The sequence below is a fragment of the Podarcis liolepis genome, assembly GCF_965112155.1.
Source record: "Podarcis liolepis genome assembly, chromosome: 7".
NCBI lineage: Eukaryota > Metazoa > Chordata > Lepidosauria > Squamata > Lacertidae > Podarcis > Podarcis liolepis.
The window spans coordinates 34,067,186-34,078,100 of NC_139561.1; positions in this window are offsets into that span (position 1 = coordinate 34,067,186).

The following is a 10,915-nucleotide window of genomic DNA, read 5'->3' on the forward strand; positions in this document are numbered from 1 at the left end:
CCATAGCTGGAATCCTCTGCATTCAAAGCAGAGGCTGTACCAGAGAGCCACAACCCTTTCCCATAAAACATGGCCCTCCCCTTTTCTCCTGCATTCCTTGATGACCAAAACAATTCCAGTGTATGAATTATTTCTAAAAAGATAAAATTCTTCCCTTTTTGTTATATCTTCTACATTTCCAATGATAGTTTACTTTTTTTTTGAAGCATTCTATCAGTTTTTGAAATAATTCATACATTAAATGGTTTTTTTACATATCTATTAAATAGATAGGCCACAAACTTTAATAAAAAAAAACCTGAATGCAGATAGCCCGAAAGATAATCTAAGTTTGTTGTATTACTTTTACTTGCAATTGAAAATAGATTTAGCAGTTTCGAGCTGCATGCTTTTCATTTTCTATACAAATTGTCTGTTTTTGAAAATTGAAGTTAGCAATTTGGTGAGGGGGGTGATGGTGCAAGTAGTTTGCCTTGCCTAGGGTGCAAAACAGCCTATCAACAACACTGAGCAGAACAGAGTTCTTCGCTACATTAGAGGGCAGCAGACTAAGGCTGAATTCACATGTCAGTTTATTCAATTTCCCTGACATTTCTCTAACTGTTAATATCCAAATTATGTCTGAACTTTCACATGTCAAAAAAGCCACTTTCAGAAATACTGTGGAATGCAGCACAAGTTTAGCATTCGTGTTATTTGCTTCCAGAAAAAAGAAAAAAGAAACCGCCTGCAAATAACACGGAAATGCATTATAGTCCATTATATTTCCAGAAGTGGCTTTTGCATTGTGTGAAAGCTCAAATATAATGCAGAAATAACATTTAGGGAGAACATGCAGGAGAGGAGATAAAGGGGGCTCTTAAAAGCATTATTGCTATTGCATGAACAAGAGGCTAGAAATGGATTTCACTTGTCAAGAGCTCTCTGGACCAGGAGTGTGTGTGTGTGTGTGTGTGTGTGTACACACCCACCCACACCCACCAAAACCACACAATTTTCTTATTTCTCTCCACTTGCCCTCTTCTCTCCCTCTCTCTTTTCAGAAACTCTGAGTTGTTGTTATTGCTGATGCCTTTCTGCCTGTTGCTAATCTCAAAACCACTTTCTCTGGAGTGGTTAAAGGCATTCAGATTCAACTGGAGGAAATCACTTAGGAGTTGCCCTCCTTACGTCTCTCCATGATGGCTGTGGTCAATGGAGGTCAACCTTCTCAAAATGTCCTTCATGCAGGAAGCCAGAATGGCAAAGCAATGAAAGGGAGATGTTCATCTTTCTGTTGCTTGGGGTGATCCTTCCTCCATGGTCTGACAAAGGACTGGGCCACTCTGTCCAAAGAGTAAAAATGCACGACCCTTTATGTTTATTACACATATATCCAACAATTAAAAGCAAACATGAAACAGGCACATTGTGGTTGCTGCTATAGACATGTGCACTGTCCCACCAGAATTTGATAAGATGCTACTGAAATGCTACATAGGCCAGACACATCCCACCTAAGTGACCATTTTAGGTCAGGACTAGGGAGCTTCTGTGTGGCAAGTCTCAGCATCCCTGACCATTGGCCATGTTAGCTCAAGACGGAGTCCAGAGACATCTGAAGGGTGACATATTTTCCATCCCTATTTCACAGCTCGAGGGAAATGAGAAATCCTCAAAACTGCTGAGGTTTATTAAAGGGGAAGTGTTCTGGCTCAGTGGAAGAGCATCTGTTTTACATGTAGAAGGTGCCATGTTTAATCCTTGGCATCTCCAGATAGGGCTGGAAAAAGCTCCTGGTTCAAAACCTTGGAGAGCCACTGTCAGTATAGAAAACATGGAGCTAGATGGACCAGTGGTCTGACTCAGCATAAGGCAGCTTCCCCTGCACTTCCAAAAAATAATGCCCAAATCATAATGGCGCTGACCTGAATAGGTTTGCTTCTTTGCTCCAGGGCTTCCTGAGTCAAACACTTTAGTGCTATCACAAATTCAAGAAACCTTATTTGGTTAAGTATATGAGTTTCAGAAAATCTACTATTCAGTTCAATCAATATATGAGTCACTTATAAAAATAATATATTTAGGGGACATATTACTCAAACGATCAAATTGACTGATTATTCAAATTTGCAGAAATTTGAATATAGGGAAATGATTCCAAAGAAGGAAGCATCCTTTGCTTTGTGTCATGGAAGGCATTGTCTTGGGGGAGACATTCCTTCATGGCATAGAACAGAGAGAATGTCCTTTTCGTGCTTGCCTTCAGCAATTTTTAGAAGTCATTATAACAAAAATTATTTCGTTGTATGTGAGTGTTCACTGTCATCAAAGTACACATTTAAATATGTATTTTAATATATTTTAGTGTGTATTCCCTCCCTGCCCAGTATGTATTTACATAATGTTTGATACATTTAAATTGCCATGAACAGCATCACAACATTTGGGGAGGGGGATATGAAATCCAGTAGGCAATGGATAGAGCAACCCAAAAGCTGATGGTAGAATGAGCAAGGGGTTCCTTCGCCCAGCTCTCTTGGCTAAGGCATCCTTTTGCCATCCCCTGCATGTATGGGTCCACAAGAGATCAACTGCTTGGAGCCAGCACAAAAGCCCATAAATGGGCCATTCTAGGAGCAAGACGGGAATAAGCTGGGCTGGGGTCTATTGGGTCCTGAGTTGGCTTCACCACTGTCACTAAGATTGCCAGATCTTCATGTATGACCTGAAGTCTCCAGGTTTGCCTGATCCCCTCCATGTGGCAGTTGGAGGGCTTGAATTTTCAGGTGTAGGGGAGAGCCTTTTACTTTAAAAACAAAACAAAACAAAACAAAACAAAACATTAAGCTTACTTAATGGAGCTGGCTGCAAATTATTGCATAGATCCATTTCTTCCCTCCCAATTAACCTCCATCTCTGGGGTCTGCCCATGTGACATTGTCACCATAACATCACCAGAGGCCATCCCTGGCCTTAGGTTTGGGCACTGAAATATCAGGGGCAGAGGTACTCCTTACCTGGCAGCCATTGATGAGACATGGGGTTACGAATTTTAGCACGAGTCTGCAGCAGTGCCAGGCTAGCAAAGCAATCTCACCTCACCTGTACCCTCTTTGGAGTGCAGTGGTGACTGCACTGCTTCATAAAGCCTCAGCAGTGGTTCAAGAAAGGCAGAGAAGATTAAGAAATTATAATGAACAAATTCCCCTGTGTGAGTGGGATAGCAAAAATAGGAGAAAGATCTGTGTCCACTGTCAGTCAGGGGAAGGACCAGTTGACAGGATTCCCTTCTTCTCCCTCTGTGCTTTCTTACATTCTTGAGCACGGTACTTTATAATGATAGGGCATCCACATATTCAGTGGTGAAAAGCTGGGTAATCACATGATGGAGAATCAGGTGATGAACAACCTTATAGAAACGAGTGTCCAAGTGCCTAAAAGAATTTCCTGGAAAAAATAATGCACCACTGTTCAACCAGCCCGTGCTAAATCCTTTTGTTTATTTGTGCTACATGTTCGGAAGGCACAACTGTAAATCCATCTTTTCTTATTTCCTCTTTCCTTCTTCCCTTAACTGGGATTTAGTTGGATGTAGCACATAATTTAGTTATCACTAAAAGGATTAATTTGGGCAATTCCGCACAGCCACCCCCTGCACTAAACATTTCATCCAGATGAAAATTGGCACATGCAGACCAATCGACAAACCGACCTCCCAAATCAAATACACACACATCAGCAAATCCCACACATTTAGGACAGGGGGGATTCTTTTAGGCATTTTAAGTGTCCCTGATCAATTTAGCTTCCAAGACAGGTCAATCAAGCTATAATTGTCTCTAATCATTACTTCTACCAGCTGTGAGATTCTTTAGCTGCATCCAAGTCTGGTTTTTTTTAAAAAAAATATTTTAGGAGGGGAAGTATGGTGACTTCTCATATCTAAGAAATCTGCAGCAAAATCATTTCCGGTTTCATGTGTGCAGCAGAGAACCTGTCAAACAGTGAAAACCATTAATGCATGTGGAAAACACATAGGGGGTATGCAAGTTTTAATTTAAATAGAGGCTATGGGGTAGTGTGGTGCAGAAAGTAAAATATCAGGCTTCAGACATGAGAATCTCAAGTTGAAATACCAACGGGGTGACCTTGGCAAAAGGTTATGTCACAGCCTAGCCTACTTTGCAGGTTTGTGGTAAGAATAAATGGGAGCAGAACGGGATGTTAGTGTACATTCTGTGCCTTCCCTAGTTTTGGCAGCCTGGGGAAAAGAAGCTTTATGAATTATGGGCAGTATTAAAGGTTTCCAGTGTAAAATGTGTGTGGAAATTAGGGCATGGGTGAAGCTTACAGTTTGCATTTCTATGTGACTTTCTAAATTGGCATTTTCTTTGACACAGTTCTCCAGCTAAAGAATGCATAGAATAATAAGACAGTATATTGGTGAAAATAACATACAAAATGTATTCTTTTGTGGGGAATTACTTGCGAAATGCTCATACTAGGCAAAAATTTGGACAAAGATACATTTATTTGGAGGCATGCAGGGAAATGGATTCCCTAATAGCTGCAAGGTGAACTGGAAAAAACAAGAAATGGATAGAAACTTAATTTGACAGAATTGCCCATCCCCAGGCACACGCATACACACCCTCCTTTTTAAAATTATAAATGGATCAATTGCCAGACACATGCTGCCAGGAAAAGCTGCCATTAGAGGAGGTGTAGTGTAGTGTAGTGTAGTGGGTAGAGCATTGGCCTTTGCCAGGGCTATATAGTGGACAGTAGTCTGAGGTAAGAAAGATGCCTGGAACCAGGAGCCATGGGGCATCTGCTTATGTTCTCAGGCCAGTGGCCAGGACTGATGAGTAAATCAGAATCAAGGGGCAAACCAGGAGTCAGCAATGAAGACCATCTAAGGATGCAGAAAGTCACAAAGGTGCTCAATGAGACCTTGCTACTCAAGCCAGGCTTAACGGGAACAGGAAGTCCTCTTACAGTCCTTCCTGTCCACAGCATCCAATGGCCAGCCTGGGTGGGTAGAGAGAGTTCAGGGTCTGAGGAGCTGACACCTGTAGTTTGAAGGTTCACCACAAGGGGCAGCTGTACACAGATCCAGCAGTTCATTGTGGCAATTGTGGAGGTCCTGGGGTAGATTTGCACCTCTCTCCCCCTCCTTTCTTCTCTCTCTCTCTCTCTATCTCCCCCCTCCCCCCTCTTTCTCCTTCTGTTCTGAGGCTCGGCTCACCCCAACGGCTTCCCCGTTGGACCACCGAGTGCCCTGAAAATATTCCAGAGATGTTTAGTTTGCTTCCTGACGCAGTTTTTGGGTTTCTTGCATATTCATCCTCAGCTCGTTACACTGTAATATATGCTGCCTTTACTTACAGTGCAGATGTTTCCAGGAGAAAGTGACACATTTTTGTGAGCCCCTTTCTGATCAAACTGCTCTTTTCGATGTACGCTCACATTCCTCATCCCAATAAAAAAAGAACACTCCAGTCGTACATCTCAGACATGACAGCTACATCCAGCTGCTAATTAGATAAGTGACAGATGTTTGTTCCTTACTTCTCTTCCATAAAATGCTCAGCAGGAGACCTTCGCCCCCACTGCGTGGAGCCACACTTTGAATTCATATTGGGATGCTGTTATGAAATCCTCCCACTGAAAACCACACTCCACCTCCTCCAGCTCACTCTTTCTCCACTCTGTACGTTAATGTTATTCTTTTCACCCCGTCTAGCTGTCAAGCTCCTTCTCTGTGGAAAGTCGAATCTTACAAACGTGCAATGACATTGGGTCTACCTCGGCTCTTCCTCAAAGTCATGGTGCTGCGTTTTAACAAAGTTATTCCCCAATCTAGTGCCCTCCTGAGGTCTGAGGCTACAGCTGGAGCCAGTGGTCAATTGTTTCAGGTGTAGGCATTCCGTAGAATTGTAGAGTTGGAAGGGAACCCAAAGGTCACCTAGTCCAACACACTGCAATGCAGGAGTCACAGCTAAGGAATCCCTGACAGATGTCCAGCCAACCTCTGCTTAAAAACTTCCAATGAAGGAGAGTCCACCACATTCTGAGGGAGTTCCACTGTCAAACAACTCTTATCCTCAGGTTCTTCCAAATGTCTAGTCAGAGTATTCTTTCTTGTAACTTGAATTATTAGTACAGTGGTACCTCGGGTTACATACGCTTCAGGTTACAGACTCCGCTAACCCAGAAATAGTACCTCTGGTTAAGAACTTTGCTTCAGGATGAGAACAGAAATCATGCTCCGGCGGCACGGCAGAAACGGGAGGTCCCATTAGCTAGAGTGGTGCTTCAGGTTAAGAACAGTTTCAGGTTAGGAATGGACCTCCGGAACGAATTAAGTACGTAACCAGAGGTACCACTGTATTATTTATTTAATTTCTATAGTACCTTACATGAGAGGATCACAAAGCAGTTTACAACATAAAAATACAAAAATACATACCATAGCAACAAACAAAACCAATGCCCCCAATAGTTTAAAAAGCTGTGTGTGTGTGTGTGTGTGTGTGTGTGTGTGTGTGTGTGAAGAAGGCTGTGCATGCAGTTTGCAAGCTTCAGTCTGGCAGGAAAGGGCTGTGAATTATAGCAAAGACACACTACAAGGTCTACCCTCCTCTGCTCGCCTCTCCCAATTAACCTCCATCTCCAGGGCCCATCCCATGACATCACTTGGGGCTACCACTGGTTTCAATTCACCTTCTTTGTTTTTGTTAGTGCTGCCTCTCATTACCGGACGGGAGACTATTGAAAATGTGCCACATGATCATTTTTTAAATCTATTTTCAAACCACTCACCCCTACAGAATCTGTTTATAATCAATTACTCTTTACAGCTGCTTCTCTCAATGAAACCACAATGGATAAATTAATTTACCTCCCTTAACATTTTCTACATGATAATAAGTGCGTTGAGTCAATGCTTTGAAGATGAATCAGAATTTGACAGGAAATTGAGAAAAATAATGAATTAAAGATCAGTTTTAAGTAAGGAAGACAGTGTTTTCCATTAATGCAATTCCACTCCTTTCATTGGGAGCAAGCAGAATTTTTGTGGGACTGAAATGCTTCAGATTTTCAGCACTGCGTTACAAGGATTGTTCTACTTGCCAAGGTGGTTATCTGCTGAAATCAGAAACATAATTATGGTCAGTGGAACTTCTAATCTTGAAAAGACCTTCGGTTCTAATCCTTCACGCTATCGGTCTGTATCTGGATTTTCTTCGTGTTTCTTTCGGAGTGATTAACTACAAGGGAAGAGTCTGTCTATAGAATTATAAAGGCGGCAGGAGGGGAGTGGAGAGGAAGTATATTATGCATTTCCCCCTAACTACGAAGAAGGCCCTCCACCTGGTTCCATGTAACTTTGCTTCTTGCAGTGAGGGAACCGCCAGAAGGCTCTTGATGCTGGATCTCAGTGTCAGGGCAGAACGAGGGGGGGTGGAGACATACAGCTCTTCCAGAGATGAGCCTGCTCACATGCCCAGTGAGGTTTGCTTTACAAGTGACATGTTTTGCACCAGTTTTCATCCAACTTAGTGCCCCCCAGATGTTTTCGGACTGCAACTCCCATCAGCCCCAGTGAGCTTTGTCCGTGGTCGGGGATGATGGGTGCTGTAATCCACAACACCTGGAAAGCAGAGGTTGGAGGGGGGCTGTATGACACACTAAGGGTCTCAGTGTTAAACCACTGACCATTGGCCATGCTGGCTAGGGCTGATGGGAGACCCCAACAGCACCTGGAAGATACCAAGTTCCTCCCCTCCTTGGCCTATACTGGCCTATACTTCAGTCAGAAATCTTTCTCAGCCTAAAGTGAGGAGCTGTTGAGAAATTGACCTCAAACCTTTTGCATGTGAGCTATGACCTTTCCTTGCTATTAGCTCATCTGCTTAACCTGGAGACAGTTGAAAATTGAAGGTGCACACTCATTATACCTTTAAAGCACATTTAGAGCACATTCTTTCCTTCAAAAAATTATGGGCACTGGACTTTACCCCTCATGGAATTACAGTTCCCAGAAACCCTTAACAAACTACAGTGCCTAGAATTCTTTGAATGGGCTTTGAAGGAATAGTGTGGACACAACCTGAGTTTGTTTATCGATTGATTTCAATGTTTTTTAAGCCTCGGGCCTCTCACCAAATAGATCCGATTCTAAAAGATGCATTTCAACTCAAAATTCAAACAGACATCAAACCAGCATCAGAGGAAGTGTTCCCATAATGGGGACTCACCCAGAAACGCAATGGGATAGAATATTTTGGGCTGCAAAAGGGAAGTCTTCTAAATATATATATATCCCCTGGCTGTTTGTAGCTTGGAAAATGAAGCAAATACAACCACAGATGCCCCCGCCATCTCGTTTGTTTCCGTGGGCCAAGATGTGGATCTTTTTTTGAAAAAAGAGGAAGAATGGGGGCCAAAGGTTCAGCTTCCATAACATTAGGCTTATCTCCGCTAGCATATTCTGGCCTGTCTCTATCTTCCCAACTGCCCTCCGTGTACCTTCCGCAGTGGTAGAAACTGTGGCTGGCGAGCATGTAACATGCATATTGCTCTCCGATTTAATTAAAAGATAAGAGAGGGTGGTGAAGGGGAAAGCACTTCCTTATCATTTCTGCAGACCTGGGTTTAAAAAAGGAGCAAGAGATCAGAAGCAGAAGCAACTCACTAGTCTCAATAGTGCTGCAGGAGACCCCGCAATGCCACACACACCCCACCCAAGGCGAGGCCAAAACAATATCGGGAAATGCGGATATGTGGGATTGGTGAGTTTTCCGCCATCAAAAAAAGGACAGACCAGCCTTATTTCCCATCCATTCCAGTTTTGCATGCATTCATTCATTCTCCCATTCATTATTTGTTGTTGTTTAGTCGTGTCCGACTCTTCGTGACCCCATGGACCAAAGCACGCCAGGCACTCCTGTCTTCCACTGCCTCCCGCAGTTTGGTCAAACTCATCCTGGTAGCTTCGAGAACACTGTCCAACCATCTCGTCCTCTGTCGTCCCCTTCTCCTTGTGCCCTCCATCTTTCCCAACATCAGGGTCTTTTCCAGGGAGTCTTCTCTTCTCATGAGGTGGCCCATTCAAAAAAAATGAGGTGCCCCCCCAAAATGAGGTGGCCCCCCAAAAAAAATCTGCATGAAAATTCATATTTCAATTCGCATTTCATTTTGAGTGTACTTCCCCCACAAAAGAGTCAATTCTAAATGCTTTTACTCTCACAATTTGAAACGTGTTTCATTCTGTAATGAACTCATTTTTATGTGCATTCTGGTACTTTTTTGAGTGGAAAACGTATTGCAAAATTCAAAGAGGTGCAAAATCTGAAGGAGTTTAAATCTGTACATTGGTCTGGGAGGTGCAGATCAGACCAGTTCATCCCAGAATCCATGAAGAACAAATCCCTTGTGCATCCATCAGACTACCCCAAATGGTTATTTTTTATGGGAAGCCATGCTCAGTTTGCCTCTTCTAAGCCTGATTTTGGCTAAATACAATTGACTTTCAATAAATATTGCAACTAATTATATCCACACATAAGTTTTCGCACACATATCTATATCTACTTCTATATCTATCATCTATCTATCTCTCTCTCTCTCTCTATCTATCTATCTATCTATCTATCTATCTATCTATCATCTATCATCTATCTATCATCTATCTATCTATCTATCTATCTATCTATCTATCTATCTATCTATCTATCTATCATCTACCTACCTACCTCTATTTCATTGGTTTTCTTTTCCTGTTGATGTAGTTGACTGAATTGCTTTGTTATTTTAAAATTGGATTCCAATTAAATGAAAGATAGCAGTCATTTTCTCTGAGTCTCTTTTGTTGACATCTAGAGGGATTTTGCAATGTGCAAAAGCATCACATTGATCTGGAATCGAACAGTGCTGAATTATGAAAACCTCCAGGTTACTCTTTTTTGAAAAAAACACCCCCACAACTTTTTGGCATCAAGCACAATTTAGTAGCTGCTACTAGTGTGTGCCAGTATAAAAATACCTATCTTGGCAAACACATGCAGGAATAATCAATACTTCATAATATTACTCAAAAATGTCCCTGCAGAGACTTTCGTTTGGAGCTATTCTGTGTATTCAGAATCTTTCTGGCAGATTGGGAAGGGACATAAGAGATAAAAATCAATTTCCTTCAAGATTTCCATTTGGAAAAATTCACTCTGTAGGACCATCAAAGTGTCATCTTTAGTGTGTCTTTATAATAAAATGACCCAGTTTTTTTTAAGGATTGCCATGCTACAAGCATAGCTTACGCTCCAGCTTTGACTCCTATTTATGCACGCGTATTTCATCACTAGCAGATCAAGTTCAGGTATCTTCAGTTAAATGGATCTCAGGCAAAGTTGAGAAAGACCTGAGCCCTGGGACAGCCAACAGGGATCCTCCAGGTATTACTGGACTCCAACTCCCATAAGCCCCAGTCAGTGTTGCAAGGATTCAGAAGGATGGGAGCTGTAGTCCATCAACCTCTAGAAATGTCATATTGGCTACCCTTGCCTCTGAAATGTCAATAAGGGCTGGAGGACATATAGAAAGGTGACTGAGGCCACATTCACACCATGCATTTAAAGTGCTATGATACTACCTGAAACCATCCCCAAAGAATTCGGGGAGCTGTAGTTTATGAAGGGTGCTGACAGTTGTTGTTGTTGTTTAGTCGTTTAGTCATGTCCGACTCTTCATGACCCCATGGACCAGAGCACGCCAGGCACTCCTGTCTTTCACTGCCTCCCGCAGTTTGGTCAAACTCATGCTGGTAGCTTTGAGAACACTGTCCAACCATCTCGTTCTCTGTCATCCCCTTCTCCTTGTGCCCTCCATCTTTCCCAACATCAGGGTCTTTTCCAGGGAGTCTTCTCTTCTC